Source organism: Gymnogyps californianus, chromosome Z, assembly GCF_018139145.2.
Source record: "Gymnogyps californianus isolate 813 chromosome Z, ASM1813914v2, whole genome shotgun sequence".
Lineage (NCBI taxonomy): Eukaryota > Metazoa > Chordata > Aves > Accipitriformes > Cathartidae > Gymnogyps > Gymnogyps californianus.
The window spans coordinates 78,428,538-78,450,504 of record NC_059500.1 but is presented as its reverse complement, the minus strand read 5'-3'; positions in this window follow the sequence as shown (position 1 = coordinate 78,450,504).

Sequence of the window (21,967 nt, the reverse complement as noted above, 5' to 3'; positions counted from 1 at the left end):
GAGGAGGAAGGACCAGTGGGAATGCTGAGCCGTAGAGCCCCAAAATAAAGACGTATTGAACTTTCCTTCCCTGTGCCGCAGTCTTTGTTGCACAGTCTCTGCTCTTTGTATATCGTTTGACTCTCCAAAATGCTGCTGCTCTTGCTGTCAGGGCTCCCAGCCTGGGATACAGGCAGGAAGCATCTTAGCAGCTGCTGCTGGAGGACGGGGCTTATGGGGCTTATCGGCGGACGATTCATCTCGCGCCGCGGGGACAGGACGTGCGGAGGGGAGGAAGGCTCCCTGTGATGCCGGAGATGGGCTGGTTTGGGGAGGCAGAGTCCGAGACTGCTCCACTCTGTGCAGGGCATAAGGCTGGAGGCTGGGAGCTGGAATGGGGAAAAAAGAGGCAGAATCAGGCGGATGGAAACAGCCGTCCCTGCCTCTCTTAGCTGGACAGTGAAGCGAGCCATGAGCCAGGCAGGGATGCGAGCAGCCAGGCATGGAGAGGTGAGCAGGCAACACAAACAGCGGGGAAGAGAAGCTCATAGAAACCACTTCCAGCAGGCACAAGGGCCCTGAAAGAGCCAAACTAAAGCAAAACCCATAGGTAGGAGTACAGATGGTACAGCCTTAGAGGATGAACCAGCTGAATAGGGTCTCAATCATCCCTGGTGAGGTGGGTGCTCTCCCCATGCAAGCTCAGAGTGGGGACGCCACCACTGACAAGCTCTGGGTTGTCCATCGCAAGCCGTGGCCAAAGCGAGCCATTGCAGAGGTGGCTCACCTGCTTCTCAGACCCCCCAGCTCCGCACCTTTGGGTAATGGTGGGGTGTCCCCACCATCAGGGGTCAGGGGAATCAAGGTCTCCCCCGTGCCTGCTGTAGGGCAGCATTGCCTGCCAGAAGGGCCAGCTGGCCCCCCTGATTCCCACCTGAGCAAACCTCCGCAGAGTACCTCAAAAGCCATCCCCACCCCCCCATCTGTCCAGAGCTTTCCATGTGTTTGGCGCTTTGCTGCTAAATCCTGATTTCCCGAAGCTTGTGGAAAGGAGCAGAGTGAGTAGGCACTGCTAGGCAGCGGTATGCTGGGGGATGGCTCCTGCACTGCCATTTAAAGCTAGTTGAAATAAAGTAATCCTGATTCAATTTTGTTTCCTGTGTCCTTAAATCAGCTGCTCCAGACAGATCAGTGGTTTTTAATCAGACAAAGGGACCAAGCAGAATTTTTAATTTTTTTTCTTTTAAAGTCAGACCTGGATTCTTTTAATTAGCACAGCTCTCGGCTTTTGTGAGAGTACATCAGGCTGTGGTCTTTCATGCTGTTCTCCTTCAGAGTCACCCAGCAGATGGTGGGACACCGGGGAAGCTGTGTCCTCATCCTGCCCCACACTGCTCCATTGCTAGCGTGCCATGCTCCCCCCACCCCGCTGGTCCCTTCCTCTCTCCCTCAAAGGTCCAGGGACCTCTCATGCGTGGAGACCTTCATCCCTGCGTGGGATGGAGTGGAGCAAGGGGTGCTTCCAGGGACAGCCATCAGAGCTGGGGCCTCCCAGCTCTGGAGGCGAAGCAGCAGCAGGCCACCTTCATGGTTGAGTTCCCCCTCACAGCCTGTGCTTTATCTGGATATTGATAACCCGAATAGCTCTCCTAGTCAGCCGGTAATGGATTCCACCGGGAATACCTTATTTATCTACCGCCTCTTCCGACTTCAGTCCTCTGTCTCCTTGCAGTCTCCCGGCCAGGCCATCGTGCTGGGCAGGCGCCTCTCATTTTTCAGAGGAGGGCAATGCTCTTCTGCCGCCGTCTCCTTTGCAGCGGTACGTCCTCTCCCAAGTACTTGAAGGCAGACGAGGTGGTTTAAGCCAGACGAGATGGGGGATTTGGTTCTGTTCTCACCTAATGGGGCTGCATTAAGAAGAACAAACACATCTGTTCTTCACCGTCCCTCCTGGCCATACGCTCCAGACACACCGTGCTATGGCTGCCCCCGTGAGCGACGGGAAAGCACAAGCCTCTTTCTCTGTCTTTATGTCCGCGTGTGCCTATGGATATGTGCACTCGTGTGCGCTGCTATCAGTACGTTTTTCTAAAATTTGGAAAACTACTGTTTTTTCCTCCTGCAGCCCATCAGAGGATTGAGTCACTCCACGTTCCTGCACTGTTTCTCAGTGCGTGCATCTCCACGGTGTGACACAGTCCTGTGCACACCAAGATCTGTGCAGTGACCACATTAGGTCTGGAAACAGTGTGTTTGTACGGCTTTTGAGACCCCAAAAAGCTCAGTCAGCCTCTCTACTGACTCTCATGTGAGACATAGAAATGCTCCCTTTTATTTTTCTTTCTGTGGTTTCTAGGTACTGTTGGAGCAAAAGAGAGCTTGGCCACTGATTTCAGTAGAAACAGACTTTTGCCCTACAGGCAGCAGACAGTGTCTGGTGTTTGCCTATCCAAAGGCCAGGCGCAAAAGCAATTCCTGCTCTGGGATGTGGGTGATGACTCCTCTCCTGAAATATATAGGTTTGTCTGTAGCCCCCTAAGTGAAGCCAATGGCTACTGACACTGAAATGCCAGCATGGAGAAGGGAGATAAAAGGTGATTAACAACTCCTCTTTTGTTTTCCTCTTTTCTTTCATTTTTTTTTTCCTCCAGTCAAACCCTGTATACCGGCAAAAAAGATTCAATGTGGCACAAGAACAGCTCATTACCTTACTGCCTCTAAAAAGTTCTTTTGTCCTGGAAAGTATTTTCTCTATGAGTGCTGAGGAGTGCTCATAGAAATCACCTTGTCACACCCAGGCGAACTTGACCTGCTAATCCTTTTTTACAGCTGAGGAAACTGAGGTGGCACAGGCAAGTAAAATGCGTTAGCCACCATCACACACCTGGGATCAGCAGGACTCGTTTTTTCTTACCTTGGAAACAGAGACTGATTTACCTGGAACGGATGGAGTGATGCAACTGTAAAATTGCTGTGAATGAGGACGAGTTTGGGCTCCAGGAGTCCTGCCTCCCAAATCTCTGTTCTAAATAGCACATTGTTATAAAAAGCTGACTTTAAAACTAGCTTGCACAACTTTTTGCATGGAGAAGCCAGCAATTTACACAGTTGAGCAAATCATAGAAAACTCTAAATGTGGAGCAGGAAAATATTTACACTTCCAAGGCCTGAGTGTAAATTGGAGAAGTACATCCCATTAATGGGAGTTTACACACATTGATACATTTCATTTTTCCCTGAAACGCTGAAAATGAAACACCGAGACACAAATGCTCCAGGAGCTGATCAGTGATGCTGCTTCCACACCCGCTAGCCAGATGACATAGCAGGTGTAATACTAAAATATGTTTCACTCATTGCCTTGACACAGGGAAGGACAGAAGGTGGTGGGGGTGGTTCTTAGCCCTCTTTTATTTTACCCAGCTCTCTGTGGTGGAGTTGCCCCTGATTCCTATCCGTGTAAAGGAAGTCATAGCTGGGCTTCCCAGATCCTCCACTCGTGCAAATCCACTGGTTTCATTTGCACCAGGTGGGAGTCTCTTCTAATACTCTTAAAAGTCAAGTGTGAAGTAGAGGCAGAAGGGGACAAATGCCACCACTCAGCTGAATCTTGCTGTTGGTTATTCCTACAGCCCCAAAGACGACCCATGTCTCCCCACATACCACAGGAGTCACGGTTCGCCCTCACTGAGCAATGGCCACCAATGTCCCTGACAGAAGGGTCAAGTCCAAAGTTAAATATGTGCTGGGAAAAATCAGCAGTGCTCATCAGAAGATGAGCAGGTGGCACAAAAGCTGATGTTTAAGTTGGATTTGGAGTCTGCCTAAAAGCAGCTCTGCTTTGGATTTCTTCTAATATTTCCAGTTTCTATTTCATTTTCCTTCCTGTTTTATATCTCCTTTATATACGTATATAAGCTGTAGCTACTGTAGCTACTATAGCTTCCTTATATATGCCTACATACATGTAGTAGCTTGCTGTAGCTACTGAAGGAAGGTCTGGAGAGTTGCCCTAACTTATACTAATCTCATATCCCCTTTGAGGTGGATGCAGCCCACTCTTGTAGCAGTATTTTGGTTGCTTTTGGTGTGCAGCTGTTTACGGAGTACAGTTGTTTTCAGAGACGGGCTTGTTAGCTTAGATTTTGTTGACATCATTCGTTTGGTAGCTTTCATCTTGGGAAATCACCACTTCAGTCACTGACCATCCAAGGTGATGGTTAATGCTGAATTAAGGAAATGGAAAGCTACCTGGATATGCTTCCTTCTCCATGCTAGCTTTAGCCTTAAAAAAAAAAAAGACCCCTAAACTGGGACACTTCTACCAAAATGCTGGAGAACTTCACAGGGAAGAGCAGCCTGTGCATAGGGGAATTGCCTGGGGGAGAGCAGATGGTGCTCCAAGATGTTGGGGTGACCTCCTCGTTTATCAACATGGGGTTGGGGAGTTAAGAAAAGAGACGTCTCAGGAGGGGATTGGAAAGTGGGGAAGGCTGTAGCTTATATTGGGCTTGAAACAGGGGAAGGAGAAGGTAAGAAAATCCATGAAAGAAGGGGACTTGAGTGGCAGTGAGCTCGCAGTGAGCTGGAAGTGACAGGTGACAATAGGAGCAGAGCCAGTTCATTAAGACAGTCCTTAAAACGTTATGCTGGCTGAAAACTCTGTGTGACAGGTTGGGGAATGATTGACACCAATCAAATCCTCACCTTTCGTAACAGAAGGTGTCTAGTATGGCCAAAGCGTTAAATCCCCAGCAATATCCCTGACCATAGTGTCACAGCAGCCAGAGGCAGGATCAAACTGAAGGGTGCAGACAGATCCTATAAGTTTGATTTAAAACATTGGGAATTCATCACAGTTTGCTCACCAGCTCAGTTCTGTAGATGAAGCAGGATTTAAGGCATGATCAATACTTCTGCAGAAGACCTTACTGCTGAGGGTGGGGAGAGGTAATAGGGCTGGAGCAACAACTAGATGTAACAATAAAGAAGCTCTCCTTTTGCCTTAGAATAGACAGAGGGGCTTTTTAGGCCTTGCCCTTCACTCTAATCTTGTCCCCCATCCCTTTGGACCCTTTAATTGATCATTCAGGGACAGAGGTCAAAGCGTCGATACAATTAGCTGCTGTTGGTTATATGTACACGTTATCTAGAAAATGATATGTGACAGGAGTCAGGAGAAGGAGGATAAAAAGAATGAAATGAATAAAAATGAATAAAAATTGCTTTTGCATTTAGAGGATGTCTTTTTGGGACCAGAAAATTGCTAGGTCTCCTGTAATTGAACTGCAAGACTAAACTCTAAGGGTACCTCTTTCTTTCAGGAGCTTGTGGTGAAATGCAACATCTCCTGAACATTTCTGTTCAGACTGGTTGCTGTTATTGGTGTTGGCAGCCTGTGAGAGACAAACAGTTCTTTTTTTTCTTTTTTTTCTTCTTTCTCCTAACAATTTTTAACCTAGCCGTTGTTAAAGATTCATCATACTTATAAACACCCGATGCTGACTTCTCATTACTCACTACCTAAAAGAACTGCAGAATCCTCTTAACAGTTATTTATTATGCTCATCTTGTAGATTGCTTTCTGGGACATAGCGAGGTTGTGGCAAAGATTTCAATTCAGGCTTTACGCACATGCAGGAGAGTCAGGACTGCCTTACTCCTTACCTCCAACCCTGCGGATTGTGGATGTGGGAGCAGAGGACTGAAGAGGACTGCGTGCCCACTTGCATCTTTCCAGGCACGGGTGAGCGAGGAGAGGTGAGGAGTGAGGAGAGCTCTAAGTCAGTGAGGTCTTATGAGCTATGTGGTAGGGAATATAGAATAAGCCCTGGCTCACATGCCTCACTTCATGGATGTGGGTGAAGGTTACATTTAATAAAAGATAAAAATTAAGGAAGGGAAGGAAAAATTAAGTTAAATCCTTGCCAGGACCAGTGTAAATTTGATGAAGGGTTAAAATTCAGGAAGGGTTAAAATTCTGTGTCTGCTCTGGAGCAATGCCTGAGCCAGATGCTGCTGGCCAGCTGTGTTGCACTGAGCAAAGTATTTCCCTTCTCATCTCTCACTTTCTTCTGTAAGTGAATCACAATGCTTATTCTTAACATGCTTTGAGATCTTGGTATGAAATATGCTATATAACGGCTCAGTATAATTACCCGAGGTTGAATATTGTGCTTGCATAGTGTCCGGAATATATTTTAATCTGTAGAGGAGATACCTGTATGTCACGCCGAGGCACGTGGATAGGCCTGTACAAGCTGGAAGCTTTTCCAGACATTGTTGGGCAGCTATTCTGCAGGGAGCCAGACGCTATCTGTCAGCACCTTTCATGGACACTAAATGAAACAAAAAATATTTAGATGAAAAGCCCTTTAATACACTAAACAGAATGCCTAGAGGAGAACGTTCCTCTTCATCATTTAATCACACACAGACCTAAGCCAGAAGTTTGTTTGAATTTGACATACGAGGCTGAAGGCTAGTGGAGCTCTGAGGCTTTCACAAGCTCTTACCGTGGTCTCTGGAAAGGATCACCAACGTACTCAGCTGTCAAAAAGCATCGCTGTTGTTTCAGACCTGTTGCCCAAAAGCTCCACTTAGGCTTTCCATTACCTGGTGGAAGACAATAAAAGCCTCTTACAAAGACAGCCACAATTGCTAGAGAATCTTGTTTTCAAAAACACAACCTGGAAGTTTAGCCTTTGGGAAATTCATCTTCTGTTGAGATGTAATTTGCGAAGTTTTTAAAGAGCAACTTTGGATTTTCAGGTTTAAGAGGATTTGAAGGAAAGCAACAAGGAAGAAATCATAAAGAGGAAACTTTTCCCCCCAAAATATATTTCTTGACATGTTTTTGAATGCCATAAGAAATCTGTTGCTGCCTGAAAACTAGTGTTTGTCAATATATAGTCTTCCTTTGCTCCTTGGAAATATGAGCAGGAGATTAAAATTCAGATCTCCAGAAAGCATCGGAGTACATCTCTGAGGCTAACAACAGCTCCTTTTTATCTGATGGCAGCACAGCGCATAGGATACACGGTTGAGGACTTCTCATCCTGGCCTGAAAAGGCAGCAACAGAGATATACGCTACCCAATGTAGGATGCGATGTTTGGAGCACCATTTGGATAACTCAGAGGGGTATCTCCAGCTGCTGGAAATTTTTGAATCTGTGAGACAGGTTTGGGATTCTTACAGAAAGGTGACTGATTTCACAAAGGGGGGCTTTCTCAGAATAACGTCCTTTTTCTCATACGTGTGTGGGCAGCTCCCATTTTCCCAGGCTTGATAAGAGAGAATGGACAGACCTTCCCTTCCGGATGTTCCATCCAGCTCCACTGAGTTGGCAAAGGGCTGTAATAATTTGCTGCTGCTATAGATCAGACACAAAGAAATACCAGAACTATATAGGAATTCGAAAGGGAAAAGCAAGCATCTGCACCAGAGAAAGGGGTCTTTGAGGAAGAACAGTCCCTCCCAGAGCTGCTGTCTACAAATGCGCTTTTTTTTCCCCTTGATTTCCACTTGCTTGTAGGGGTAGTTATCAGCAGTAAAGCACTGGGGAGTAACACAGTTCAGAGTTAATACATATAAATTTATGACGTGGTTCTAGACTCGAGCAGGAGTTTGTGGTGGAGGGTAAAGGCTTTCTTGTCCCACAGTCATCTTTCAGAGGAGGATACTGCAGATGTTCGTCTGTGGTGTTTTACATGCTCAGCCGAGCTCCTGCTCTCGTTTCTGTCGGCGGGAGCTCTCATGTTGGTTGAGCTGGCATCAGAATCAGGCCCCTCATTTAATTCCCTTCGTATATTGATAGAGAGCCATGTCTGTGTGCACACCATAGAGCATGAATGCATTGCTGTCCCTTGAGGAAAGAGACTCATTGAATAATCCTTTTTGTTTAGTATTATTAAGTGGACCATGGCCCTTATTTTGCTTGTTTTGCTGCTATTCCTTCGGGACGAGAGAGGTGGCCTTGTTCACGCCACTGCTTTTCAACATGGTGAGCAAGATTTAAAGAAACATAAATCCACTCGAGAGAGGGAGGGTTACATGGCAGAGCTGAATAATGGGCTTTAATAGGCAAACCAAACAGTTAAATAAAAGATGCACACGGCATGCTAAAACTTAAGGAATGCATATTCAATGCAATGCATTATTAAATACAACGGTGAACATATGGGTGCCTACAATTAATGTATATAAATAGCTGATAAAATTGCTCAGTATTAGAAAGCTAGCGGCAAAAATGACCTCATATGTCAAGCAGACAAGCAGGCAGTTACCATTTTCTTTGTACACCTTACAGATGATAAATTAGTTTTATGGTCTGCATGGGGCCCTTATCACATTACAGCACCAAGTGTTTGATAAAGAAAAAAAATGCCTCAGCTAAAAATCGAACTGAAATTTGGAGTCCCCGTGGACCTCATTTTTTTAACGTAAAGAATTTTAACCAACTTCCTTTTGGAAAGATTTATTGCTCTAAAGAGAAATGTATATCTCTATCCTATGTGCTTTTATTACAACTTCTTCTCTTCCCTTCTTCTTCTTCTTCGTTTTTTTCTCCCCCTGACATTAGATATAATATGAGTCTGCCGTAACGGATTCATTATTGATTGGGGGATTTAGTGGTTACAGCAGAGGGAAGGGGCAAGCAGGACTCCTGGGTTCTGTTTCTGTCTTTTCTACTGACCTTGGGTGAGCTGTTTCAGCTCCCTGAGACTCAGTTTCTCCATCTCCAAAACAGGGGGGAGCAGGCAGTGACTGTGAGGCAAAACTATTCATTGTGCCTGGAAGCCCCGGAGAAAATCCAGGGACTGGGCTTGTCCTGCAGAGAGTGGTGACGAGGGACTCTGCAGTGAAGACCGTACCGTGGGACACACGGTGCTGTAGCTCAGAAATCAGTTTCCCCCCTCCCAAAGGGAGAGGGATGGAAAGAACTATTTGCCAAGAAATCCGGCAGTTTTGCCTCTGCTAATCCTCTACTTTTGACTGATCTTTTCCTGCTTTCAGCAATCTCTGCTGTGTTGGCACGTGTGGTTCCTTACGGCCATATTTCCCAAGCCTTATATCCCTTTTATGGAGCTGAAAGGGTTTCTGAGGCAGTGGGAGGGAGCTGGCAGGCACTCACGAGCCTGTTACTGGACTCACAGACTGGTGTGTGGGGTCAGGGTCCAGCCACGCTGCCTAGATGCACTGGGAAGGCACACGGTATGAGGTGCAGCAGTTTTAAGAGGGAGCAAAACAATTTCACAGCCACCCCATGGCTCCTTCTCCTCCTTCTGCTTTGGAAATGCTATTTTCAGAGGTGGTCTTCAGTAAATACCAGTTTCCCAGCTTTAACTAGTTATTTTGTGGCTCCAGGCCCTTGATTTTTCTGTTTCCCATAGCCATGTGGCTGGAAGAGGTACTCTGAGGTGAAGGCACTGAGGCTGCCTCAGAGGCAACACCCAGGTTAAGACCCTGACCCGCACGGCATCAGGGATGAACCTCCAACGCAATTCTCTCTCATTGTGATTTTTCCCCAAACGCAACAAACTTTTCCTTTTTTTTTCACCTGAACTGGTGTTTTATCTTTTAAGGAGATGTTCAAACACAGAGCCTGGGTGTTTTTACTGCCACGTGTGTGTACCCAGTGTGTGCTTCAGTGACCACTGGCTTACAGTATTTCTGACATAGAGTCGGATGGGATTGTGTCACACCACTCTAATAGTGATGACTATGGCAGGGATTATGCCAGGCAAGTAATTGGTTCCCTGATGAAACACTGAGCAGTCATTTAGTTAAATACTCTGTGGCTGAGTCTAGTTATTTAGGTGCATCTCTATTTGTCTGAGTCTCCCCCCACCAATGTAAATAATTAGCTGCTTGTGACGTTGCTTTTTAGGACACTGCTGGATGGGAAGACACTGCTTACATTTAATAACTTGCTGAAATCACTGAGAAGACATTAAGATTTAAGCATGTGCTTAAAATTAAGCGTAGAGTTAAGCACCTTTATGAATTAAAATAACATGTTCTTGCCATGCAATGAAGTTGAAAATACCTTTGAAAGTCCCCCTATAAAAATGAGCAATACTCTGTCTCCCCACTGACAAACGTCTACTGAAATGCCATACAATGAAAGAAGAATTTATAGCTGTAAACATGGCTTGCAAAGAGGGAGGCAACCTCCAGAATTTAGCAATCACATTTGTTAAGGTTTCTCTAAAGCCTAAACTCCCAATTAACAAGCAAATCATCATCAGACAGTCAGTGAATGGCAAATTCATTCTATTCAACATCTTTTCAGAAGTGGATTTTGTGCACTTATCTCCATGAAAACCCAGCAGGAAAGTTTTCCATGAGAATGATCCTACATCTGCCTGTTTTTAATGACTGTAATGGCAAGCAATATTCTACAATTACTTTGGTGATCTCATTTCAAGCATGCAAATCATATTATTTAAGAGCCCAGCAAAAGTCATTTATTTCTTGGAACTGCCAGCTAACTTTGGTGGGGTGAGGAAACGCTGCGCTTGGAATTAAAAGCCCTGATGTCTTGTAACCTTCCACGGTGGGGTTGTAAAATTTGTCCAACAAGGTCAGACAAGAAATCCTGAAAATGAGTTGCAGAGAGAGAGTGAGAGAGAAGGGGGGGGGGAGGGAACCCACCACCCTATACTGTTCATTACCAAGTCATCTAGGTGTTCTCTTAGCTTAGATGCTGAAGGAGGAGTTCATAACCAGTTCATCACATTAGACACCAGCTAATAGCAAAAACCACTGAACACAAAGTCATCCCAGAAAGACATCTGGGAAACGAGATCTTTTCATTGCCACTGTGACCATTCTGAAAAGCTGATGAATATCTTTTCTGGTCTTGTTGTGGACAAAGCCAATTTTTTTAATATTCACCCTGGAGTTTTTGGGTGTATATACTGTTGCAGTTTTGCTACCTCATACATCGAGATGGATGTAATATCTTACTGTCTGTCTCCTGTTGGTACAGCTGTCTGTTTGTCTTTACTCTTCTTTTTTTCATGGGATGGCAAAGACAAGTAAGAAACTCAGTAGCTGGCAAGGAATTTTGATACCATAAACAAAATATAATTACCTTAACGCAGTCTATTTTCAGCTCACAATTTTTTTTTTTTTTTTTAATGTTTGTCTGCTTGCTTGTTTGTTAATTTAACCCATGTGGAGACTCAGTGAATGGTGTGACAAGATAAATATGACAAGAACGATTTAACAAGATATACAATACCATTTCACTTCAGGTTGCCAATTCTCTCTAAGCCTGATAAATGTTGACAAAAAAATGAGTAGCTTCTAATAATTGTTTTTTTAGGAAATAAACCTCAGCCACTTTCTTTGCTGTTCTGTCCCAATTGTTCCCCCTCTGCCCCAGCTGTCAGTTGCTTAAGGAGGGTGTGAGCAGGCCATGGAGGAGGAGAAGCCTCTTGCTGCAGTGCTTCATATCAAAGCGTTGAAGAGTTATCCCATACCCATATCTCATAGTCACCTCACTTTACCACAGTTACAAGGGAAGAGGTTTTGTGGAAGGGTGGAATCTGATTATCAGTTTCACAAGTGACAATTGATTTAAAAACGGCTAACCACACAACTAAGCAGGATTTCTCAAAGTGGGAGGAGATGTATCCCTTAACAGGAGGTTAAGAAAGACCCTGAGGGGGCCTTAGAAAACCATGGGGAAGGTCGTCCTCTGCCATGTGCTTTCTTGAGCTTCATCCTTTCATCCTTTGCCACCAGCCTTCCTTCAGAAAATTTGGGGGTGAGCAGTCCTTGGGTGGTGAGCTGTGGGAATTGTACCAGGTGTGAAGCCAGGGGAGCTATGTGTGTGAAAGCATTGAAGCTTCGCACAGATACCTTTTCTTCCCAGTTTGATCTGTCACCAGTCAAAATGGACAATGTTAGTTCTGTTCTCACTCACAAAGGTATTAAATCAAAATAAAGCTGGGACTTTTCCACCAAAGTGTACCAGATTGTTATACCAAATACCCATTAGTTTAACATATTTAGAGTCCTAAGCTTCTAGCCTTCGGTTGTAGATCTCCATCCACAACATATTTTGTCTTCTTGTAGCCATTGAAATTAGCGGGGCTTAAGCTTTTTGATATTTTTATAGGTCTGAGACATTTACTGTTGAATTATATTGCAGAGTTGTTTAGTGTTTGAGCACAAGTGATTAAAATACTACATCGCTTACAGAGCTTTGGTTCTGTATTATTCACCCCCACGCTGGAGTTTTCAAGTCTACTTGTCAGTTTAGTCTTCTTAGCTTGGCCGCTGTGCCTCAATGACACAGTTTCAGCCAGGTGAATGACCTTGGTTTTGGTTGTATTGAGGGTTACACAGGTTTGGGGAAAAGTGCTGTTCTTTATTATGTATATAATAGTACGCAAGGTTCTTCAGAAACAAATTAAGGACACAGATCTTACCCTCAAGAGTTTATGATTTGAATGGATCTATAACATGATGAATGAACGCAATAGAAACAGAAGGAGGAAAGAAAAATATAGGGTCAAGCACCACTAGAAAAATCTGTGTCGTTTCATTGATGAATTACACATACATTTACTGGTTCTATTTCAAGTGTTACGGAGTGTAATTGGTATTGTATGTACATATACATGAAAGATGACCTAGAGATAAGATTGCTAGAAATCAGTTGCTGCTGCTAATGCAGCAAATCTGTTATATGGTATATATATTTATGTATAGATATATATAAAATCAAATCCATAAAATCATTAAGTATTCTTTTGGAAAGATTTAGTCCCCTGAGTGACTGGCATCTGGCATGCTCTCAGCAGCATATCGGACAATCTTGGATGACACTCAGTGCAACTGGCTTTTCGAGGAATGGGGATGCCAAGGTTTTAACACAAAAATTACTTCTGCCCAATGTGAATCAATAGCTCTGTTCTTTCATTAGTCACTCACATTTTGAGTCCATGACACTTGGTCTGCTTGACCTTATTTATCCCACAATGGAGTTCATGGTAAAGAAAGCAATCGACAACTGAACAACATCAATAACTGCAATCCTTGTATCTAGCTAGTGCTGTTAACCAATAACTGGCTTTGATTATTAATTTCATAAATGATAATTCTTTAATTAACTAAACCAATTATACATTGGTTTCTATATATTATTCTCAATTTGAAGGGCTTAGAAAATACCTTGAAGATCCTAGACACATCCTGGGGAGAGGGGAAATCATGTTTCTGCAAAGACCTTTTCCCCATTCTCGGGATATTTCCATTTATCCTCTTAGTACTTTCAAGGTGCTTTTTCCAGGGCAATGCCAACAAAGTGTACCAGGTACCAAGTCATAATGAGGAAATACAGGGTAACAGGAAAATTACTGCGGACTGCTGTTCGGTTAAGGTGGCTGGAGCATAGCAGGAAAAGGACAAGGTGTGTGAGTGTGTGAAAAAGCGTTATCAGATGAGATTTTTGACTCAACAGCCAGAGCTAATTCATATAAGAATTAGGAAGGTGAACAATTTAAGGGATAAAAGTTTTACATGGATAATATTTTTTTTTCTACTATCGTTTTTTTTCCCCACGCTCTCAGTAATGACCCTAGGTTCAGAATAAGCCTATCCTGGAGTCAGTCACTGGAGTGGGAGATAAATACACCCTGCACACATAAACTTTTGACAGAACTTTATCACATATACTATAGCCCTCTTCCCTGCCTGATGGTATTTGCCGAAATTTTCTAAATGCACCACTGCCAACTACGTAGATGAATAACTGTATATAAATCCATACTTAGAATCTGCCCATAGGCAACGTTTATGTTGCTGAGTGTTAAATTACACCTAAACCATTTTTACATGTCTCCACTGCAAACAAAGATGTGGTTGGCAGTTGTGTGGCTCTGGACTAGCTTGAAAGCGACTATCAGATACAACAGCCATGTAGCCATGTGTTGTGGTTTAACCCCAGCTGGCAACCAAGCACCACGCAGCCGCTCGCTCACTCCTTCCCCGGTGGGATGGGGGAGATAATTGGAAGGGTAAAAGTGAGAAAACTCATGGGTTGACATAAAGACAGTTGAACAGGTAAAGCAAAAGCCGCGCACAAAAGCAAAGCAAAACAAGGAATTCATTCACCACTTCCCATCGGCAGGCAGGTGTTCAGCCATCTCCAGGAAAACAGGGCTCCATCACGCATCACGGTGACTTGGGAAGACAAATGCCATCACTCCAAATGTCCCCCCTTCCTTCTTCTTCCCCCAGCTTTATATGCTGAGCATGATGTCATATGGTCTGGAATATCCCTTTGGTCAGTTGGGGTCAGCTGTCCCGGCTGTGTCCCAACTTCTTGTGCAGCCCCAGCCTCCTGGCTGGTGGGGTGGGGTGAGAAGCAGAAAAGGCCTTGACTCTGTGTCAGCACTGCTCAGCAGTAACTAAAACATCCCTGAATTATCAACACTGTTTCCAGCACAAATCCAAAACATAGCCCCATACCAGCTACTATGAAGAAAATTAACTCTATCCCAGCCAAAACCAGCACATCATGCTAGTTTAAAGTTTGGTGTGGGCTTGCTGGAGAAGGGAAAAGGGGGGAAATAAATACTGTGACAGTAGTGCAGCTGAGCTCTGACATGCAGAGCTACATGGGCAGCTCAATCAAAACTAACTCAAGGCGGCTAGATGAGTTATAGTTGGAAAATCATTTTCATTGGGAACATATCTAAAGTAAGGCAAGATGCGGTATGAATAAAAGCGTCTGATCTGATCTGAAGGTAGATTTGAAGACTTTAAGAGCAACTATTGTTGGAACAAAAATAAAACATATGAATATACAAGTATACAAACCAGTCCAGAAACAGAGACCTAAAGTAAGTTCTTCTGATCTCCCACCTTTTTTGTAATTAAAAAAGGACAAGAAAAAATTCTGCTTCTATTCATGTCTGCAAGTGGGCAACCTAAGGTGAGAAACCTGAGCTGCCTTTCTCCCAGTACGGTGTGCTTATGTTTGGTCTGTCTGTCTACCTGCCTATCTACCTCTCCCTCTAATCGTGTAAAACCACAGAATGAACTAATAGCAGCTTTCCCAGATGAAAACAAGTGTATTATCTTTTTATATTTTCTGAAGCAGGCCAGCATTTCATCATTTCACTGCGTTCAGTTGTTATGTTAGATTGTTTAATGTAATAGAATGACATGACACTGGTACACCAGATACATCAGAATTATGAACGCTGGAAAGAGACAGTGATAAAGTGTTTCGAGATACATGCAATCCTGATAGTGCTATAAGTTTCTGCAATTGATTAAAGACATTTCCCCTGTGCCACCTCATTATTACACATCAAAGGGGAAAAACAAGGGCAAGCTGGATAGCGAAAAAAAAGAAAAATATGTTGTTGTATCCATACAGCAGAAATCCCCTAGATATGTTAAATTAGTTTGTATATACAAGTATAAGTAAGCATGAGAAAGACTAAAATAGGTTTGGAGGGCAAAAAACTTTGTGTTGGTTGTCTTGTTGATTGACACATCTGGAAGAAAGATTATGGGAAAACATCTGAGCAAGTAGGAAAATGACAAACTCAGAATTGCTGTAGAGATAAAAAAGCTTTCCAGTAGCTGCAAGAATGACAGAGATGCTGATCATCCAAAATTACTGTTAGGGTAGACCTGCATCCTGGTGTTGGGCTGGCATCAAAAATAAGCTTCTCCACAATTTGAAGGTGCTCAGGTATAGCATGAATGTTCGCTGGCAATTAAGATCAGATTGAGCTGGATCTTTGGCACTCAGTTTATTTCCAGATTTCTAGAAGGAAAAAGGAAAGTTCAGAAGTCCTATTTATCTCTGGGTAAGTGAATCTGTGAGACACTCCAAACGCTTTTTTAAAAGTACTCATTGTATTCCATTAATACAGTCATGAACTAAGGGGTTTACAAGTATGGGAGAGCTTTGAGCTTGCCTGAGAATGAATGGCGCTGTTCTGAGCTCATGCCAAATATCCCCAAACCTTAACAGGTTGGTTTTTAATGGAGATGATTGAGAAAATCTATGGAAGCCATGAGGATAAAATGAAGGCTGGTTTATTCACTGATCCAATGAAATATCGTAGTGTTTAATCGAGGAAGTGCAAGGAGATGCCAGACAAATTCAGGTGTGATAAGTACAATAAAAATGCTCAGCACAGTACATTTTGTTGCCAATGTCATATGACTTTCTTACAGTCCAAATTCACAAGGTGTCAGGGGAGCTATAATCCTTATTGTACAGATGATGAACAATGAGGGAGAGAAGCAAAGAAACAAGATCACAGGAAGAATCTGAGCTAATTATCTAGAACTGAACCTGCATAGTTTGGGGTTCAGACTCATGTTCTAATAGTCAGATAGTTTCTTTCCTTCCTCTGTTGTGGTATTCTATATCCCAACTCTGAAAGGGGATGCTTATCCATAATTAAGTAAATCTTTCAATGAAAAGCCACTGAGAAGCTTGTAAAATCTGACTGCCATTTATGCCATTGTGAGGAAGACCTAAAAAGGGTTGACACAACTGAACACAGATCTGAGTAGTTTTCATCGAAATTCCTACCAACTATTTGGTGGCCTTCCTGGACAGAAACTGATCTCTGCTTTGTCCAAGCTTCTACCATTTGGTCCTAACTGAAATGCTTGTGGATAGTCTCTGGAAGAAGCCAAAAACTGAGCTCACATCTGAAGGTAAACTTATCAGGCACCGACCTTTCTGAACAGCATGAAAGCCCTCAGGTTAAGCAGTCTTATGGAAAAATGTGCAACGGCTCCCCCTTCTAGTCATGCTTGGGGACTAGCAGGGGAACATCTGCATGCAGAACTATTCGTCTGTCACCTTTTCCCATCATTTAACTCACTTTTATAGAAAGAAAACCCCATTTTACAAGTCTTTGGAGTCTCAAAACTTTTCTCCCATTTTCAAGCCATTATTTTTTTCTTAGTGTTGACTCATTCAGGTCGTATGTTTTAGCTGAAGTTCTTGTTCAAGCTTGCAAACATCACAGCAGTGGAAATTGTTTTTAATAAAAAATCTCTGTGACTTGTCTTAATGACATATCCTCCCTCCCTCTCCAGGGGAAGAGTGGGAAGACACCTAGGTAAAAGATCTAGCTAAGAAAGTCCCTAGAGTCTGTATCAGACTGCACTGTCAAAAGAATTTCCATGTACTCCAATATATATATATAAAAAGTTTTAGAAAATAAGATATTAACGCTACTGAATGTCCTTCATTATAAGGCAGGACAAGACCTGAAACAACACTTTGTTCATGACTCATGCTCAATAAAGACAGGTCATTGCAAGTGCCAACTCAAGAAAATGATTTTCCCAATCATAATCAGATAAGCCCTGAGAAATAAGAGTAGATTCATAACAGTGTTTGCAGAAATAGCCAATGGGGAGCCTCCTATCTATTGGCAAGATCCTTATTGACGTCAGTGAGAGCATGATAGAGCCCAGGATGCAGCAGACGAGGCATTAGGGATACACAAATACCAAATAAAAATACCACAGGCATTTTGCTCTTCAGCATTAATAACAAATGTCAACAGTCAAGTGCTGCTTCTTCAGTATGAAGCTGTGATACCCAGCCAGTGGGTAATCTCTCAAGACTTCCCAGCAGCCATTTATAGCTTTCTGATAAGGTAGAAGATTCATTTTGTTAGTTTGCCCCAGCCTCTCTTTCTTCAAAACAGCAGTTTTACTTGTGGAAGTGAAAGTATGGGTAGAGGTCAATTGCTGATTTCATGGCAAGGTAGGTACAGAGACTGGGATACCGATAAGGGATTAGGAGCATCTTGCTTTAGTTGTCATCTCTGTGCTGTACTATTTATGGCAACTGAAAATATATTCACACAGATACTTAGCCATCATGTGATCTACATCTGAATTAGCCCTGTGTCAGTAGAACCTCAGATTATCAGACTTGGGAAGAGATATTGCGCTAAGGAAGGGATCCTACCAGGGTAAGTAGCAGAGTTTTGGTGCTCAGCTTTGTCAGAGACAGCCATCCACCCCTGGCCAAACCATTGCCTTGTTCTGCGTGAGACCATCAGTTGTAAATCCTATTCTAGAAATATGTTCTTCAGTCTGGCTTTCAGGTACATGAAAAAGGAAAGACAGGAAGAAACACCAGCATTGCAGAGATATCAGAAGGGGTATGTGGCCACACATCAGCTGATACGGTTCACCTTTCACAGTGTTTCAGTTCCATCCCAATCTTTGCTGGTAGTTTCAGTTAAGCTGTGGAGTTTTGTATGCGGATGTCTGAGGTGTAAGCATATTTTTCTTTCATCTGGTGATGATGTGGGAGTGGTAGCTTGCTAAAAGGAGAGTCTCAGACAGTGGAAATAATTCAAGTTAAGTAGAAAGATTTTCCAGAGCTTTTCTGGCTAGAGCTCGGCTTCTCAGAAGTGTTTGGGAGCTTGAGTACCACTGATTACCCAAAGCTTTGTGAAATCTCAACGAGTCCTTCTGAAAATTTGGGTCTTACTTTCACTTTGCCTAAATTCACCATCCGTGAAGCAGGAATAATGATGCTGTGAAAATAAACACAATAAAGACTGTGACAAGCTCAGTGCTGTAGAAAAAGAGACCCTCTAAATACCTCTGAGAGAATTCCACGTCCAGTGCCTTAACCATCAATCGAGGCCTGAGTTAACCACCCTTCCTTCCTGTTTTGAAGTCTGGTGATTTCACTGCATGAAGCTAGACTCTTGGCAGCCCCACAGAGATTTTCCTCTCACTTTCTGGTGCTGTTTTATTCTATGAATTGTTTGCACTTCAGGAACATGAGGATGAATTGGTCTCTATGGAGCGTTGATGCCATTTCAGACTGAATAGGCTGGGGGACAGCTAACCCACATGACAGAATAAAATACAAAGAAGGCTTTATTAGTGTTCCTCTCCCCTTTTAACCTTTTAAATGCTTCTTTGTGAAGAACCCATTGTCTGCTGTTCGAAATTAAATCAGAGATGAGGAAAGGCCAGTGTAAATTCTAGCAGGTAGAAGGGTCACAAAGCAACTAGTCTTAGCTATGCAAACTTTATTCGTATTGGGAACACATGGTTGGGAATTCACTTTTTCTCTTCAGCTTACTGCTTAGGCAGCTGAGCAACAAAGCCCTGTCTTTATACATATGGGTATGGGTGGTGGCAGAACTCCTGTTTGTGCGATACTCTGGTACGTCCCTTCATGTGATATCCCATACAGATGAATGATATTGTGCATTCATAGCTCATTTTAGCTTTACCAGTTTTATTTCCTGGTTTAGCTTCCCGCCCCTCATAGTTTTGAAAGTCAGTTCTTGAATCTCTGGCAATACAAAATGCCCAGTCTTCCTTGTTACCTTAAAAAATGCCCGTATTTCTGCCTTTCGCAACACGTTCATCTTTCTGCCTCAGGCTTCTAACTGCTGAAGTTTCAGAGAACCAGGCACGTCCTGTCTGGAGAGGAAAAGACTAAAGGGAGTCATGATGAATGTCCATAAAGACATAAAGGCATGTCCCTGAAAAAGGAAAGGAACCAATTATCCTCATTAGTCAGTGAGAACAAAAAAAAGGAGTGATAGGTTCTGGATGAAGCACTGAATATTTAGGTTGACTGTTACGGAAAACTTCATAACTGTTAGTACATTTAAGGCAATGAAGCAAGTCACCCAAGGGAGGTAGTCAGATCACCTTCATTGGAGATAGTCAAGGGAAGGTTTGACACTCATCCATCAGAGAAGTTTTAGAGATAATTAAATCAGTCTTGCCCCAGGCAAAAGGATGGACTAGATAATTCACTAGTGCTCCTGTTCAACCCAGCAGATTCTATATTTTTCCTTCTTAATTGGAAAGATATGTGTGTGTGTGTGTGTGTGTGTATGTGTACCTCAATTCCTATCAATCTGTTTTACCCATGGAATGGCCGAAGGAATGACATTTCTTTCCTTAGCTTTATTCTCCTCGTTTTGAAAGATTTACTCCAAATCGCCTCAGTAGTTTTTCAGGTGCCTGTATGCAGCGTTGTGAAGAGGACCAGGTACTAGTGGCTGCTAGTCTTAATCTTTGCACTTGATTGGATTAGTTTTGCTAAAATTAGCCGTTAAAATACACATTTTAAGACAGAAAGAATTGTCTCTTTGCCTGCCTTGACTACTCAGTGCCACCTACAGACTAGACAAGCACCTCTGGAAGGCGCTTTTATCCCATCCCTAGGATGGGTTAAAAATCAATGAGTCTCTGGAATTGCCTGTCTCTTTCCACTGGTTTTATAGGGAGCACAGCTATCTCTCACATTATTAGATATCTAAAGACAAGACTAGACACTACAATGAAGCATCGTGAGTCCTGCCCTTTGCAGCCCTGCACAGTCTGTCTTCTCATGCCTTTGTTTCCCTGGCAATAAAGCAGGGTAATGGCAATGGCAAGGTACCTAGTGTGCTGTGCATGTTGCCTATTACAATTATCATGATGATTGTCTCAGTGTTACTTTGTGCTTCTCCATCTGTTTGCAGCCTCCATCTGTTGTCTCTCCTCTTACAGTCAGGTAAGTCTAAAGATTTAGATACACCTAAGACGTTGTAAGTTGTCTATGGCAACAGCCACCTATTTTCCGTTCTGGGTTTGCAGAACTGGGTTTCCGTTCTGTTTACTGCAGTAAGACTGTGATGCTTGATCGTGGCCTACATACGCTACAGCAATGCAAGTGATGACAATAGCAATAACAGTAGAGTTCCTTGATCTTGCGGTCCATGTTCCAAGAAATGCTACTATGACATAAATCATGTACTATCTCATCTTGATTGCTGATAATCACAGGGCACTACAAGGACATCTTGGAGAGTAACTTTACAAAGGGCTTTGAAATCTGTTGGAAAGGCAAAGAATAATTTTGATATTCATACACTGGGACAAATCTGGAGCAGTGGTAAGCACCGTCACTTTCTTTGGCAGCTCAGGCTAAGCACCCCTTATCACAGCTGAGATTGCAACGCAAGAGTTAATTCCTTTGTTAAGTGTGCAAGCTGAGAGTAATGCTACTTGAAGAGTCTGCTCTGAAAGGCAATTAAAACTTTGCACAGTGAAACTTTACGGACAACGTGAGAAGGAGACTGCCACCTCTTTTACCTTGATCTTTACAACCGTAATAATACTCACCACACTGGGAGAGCTGTATGGTCTTTGAAAGCAAGGGCCCTTTTCCAGTGTGTGTGCAGGCAGCAAGGAAGTTCATTGGCCTCACAGCTCGAAAAGAGACCAAATGCAAACTAATCGCATACAATAAATCACATCTGAATGGGGTCAGCAGCAAATGGACAGATGGAGAAAGATTTTCTGCCCTTTCATCCAGTTACTGTTACCCAGTGTGTCACTGACACCCTCCCTCTAGGGCAGCAACCTTCCCAAATTCTCTGACGCTCCAAGGCCACTGTAACACTGTAGAGAAGATAAATAAAGCATTTCTCTCAGCCAGTGATGTTCCTTACTTCATAACATGTTTTTATGGTTATGTCCAACTGCTAGAGCTGAGCGTAGACCTGGTATAGCTGAGTAACAGTAATGGGTGAAGATGCTGGTTCTTTATTTTTATTCTAAAGTATCCTCAGGGTATGTTATGGAACAACAAAGCTCATCCGAACTTACTAGACTGAGTGAAAACCTTTAATCTTCACAGCTTGCAAGAAATCATAGCAAGATATATTGGAACCCACACAACCGTGTCTCAACTCCTCCCATAACCCCTTGTCATCACAGATGTTCCTGGCTGCTATTCCTTCCAGCAGCATTTAAAAAAATACACAAGAAACCTTTGGGTGAGCATATCCCTGCGTCTGGTAGCTCCTGTTGGCTTCCAAGGCAAAACAAGACCAGCCTCCTCCCTCCCCACCGCACCTGTGAGGGCAAAGACAATGTCTTTGTAAAGCAGCATTTCAGGCTGCAGCAAGAGCTTGAAATGTGGTCCTCCAGCTGTGCTAAAGCAC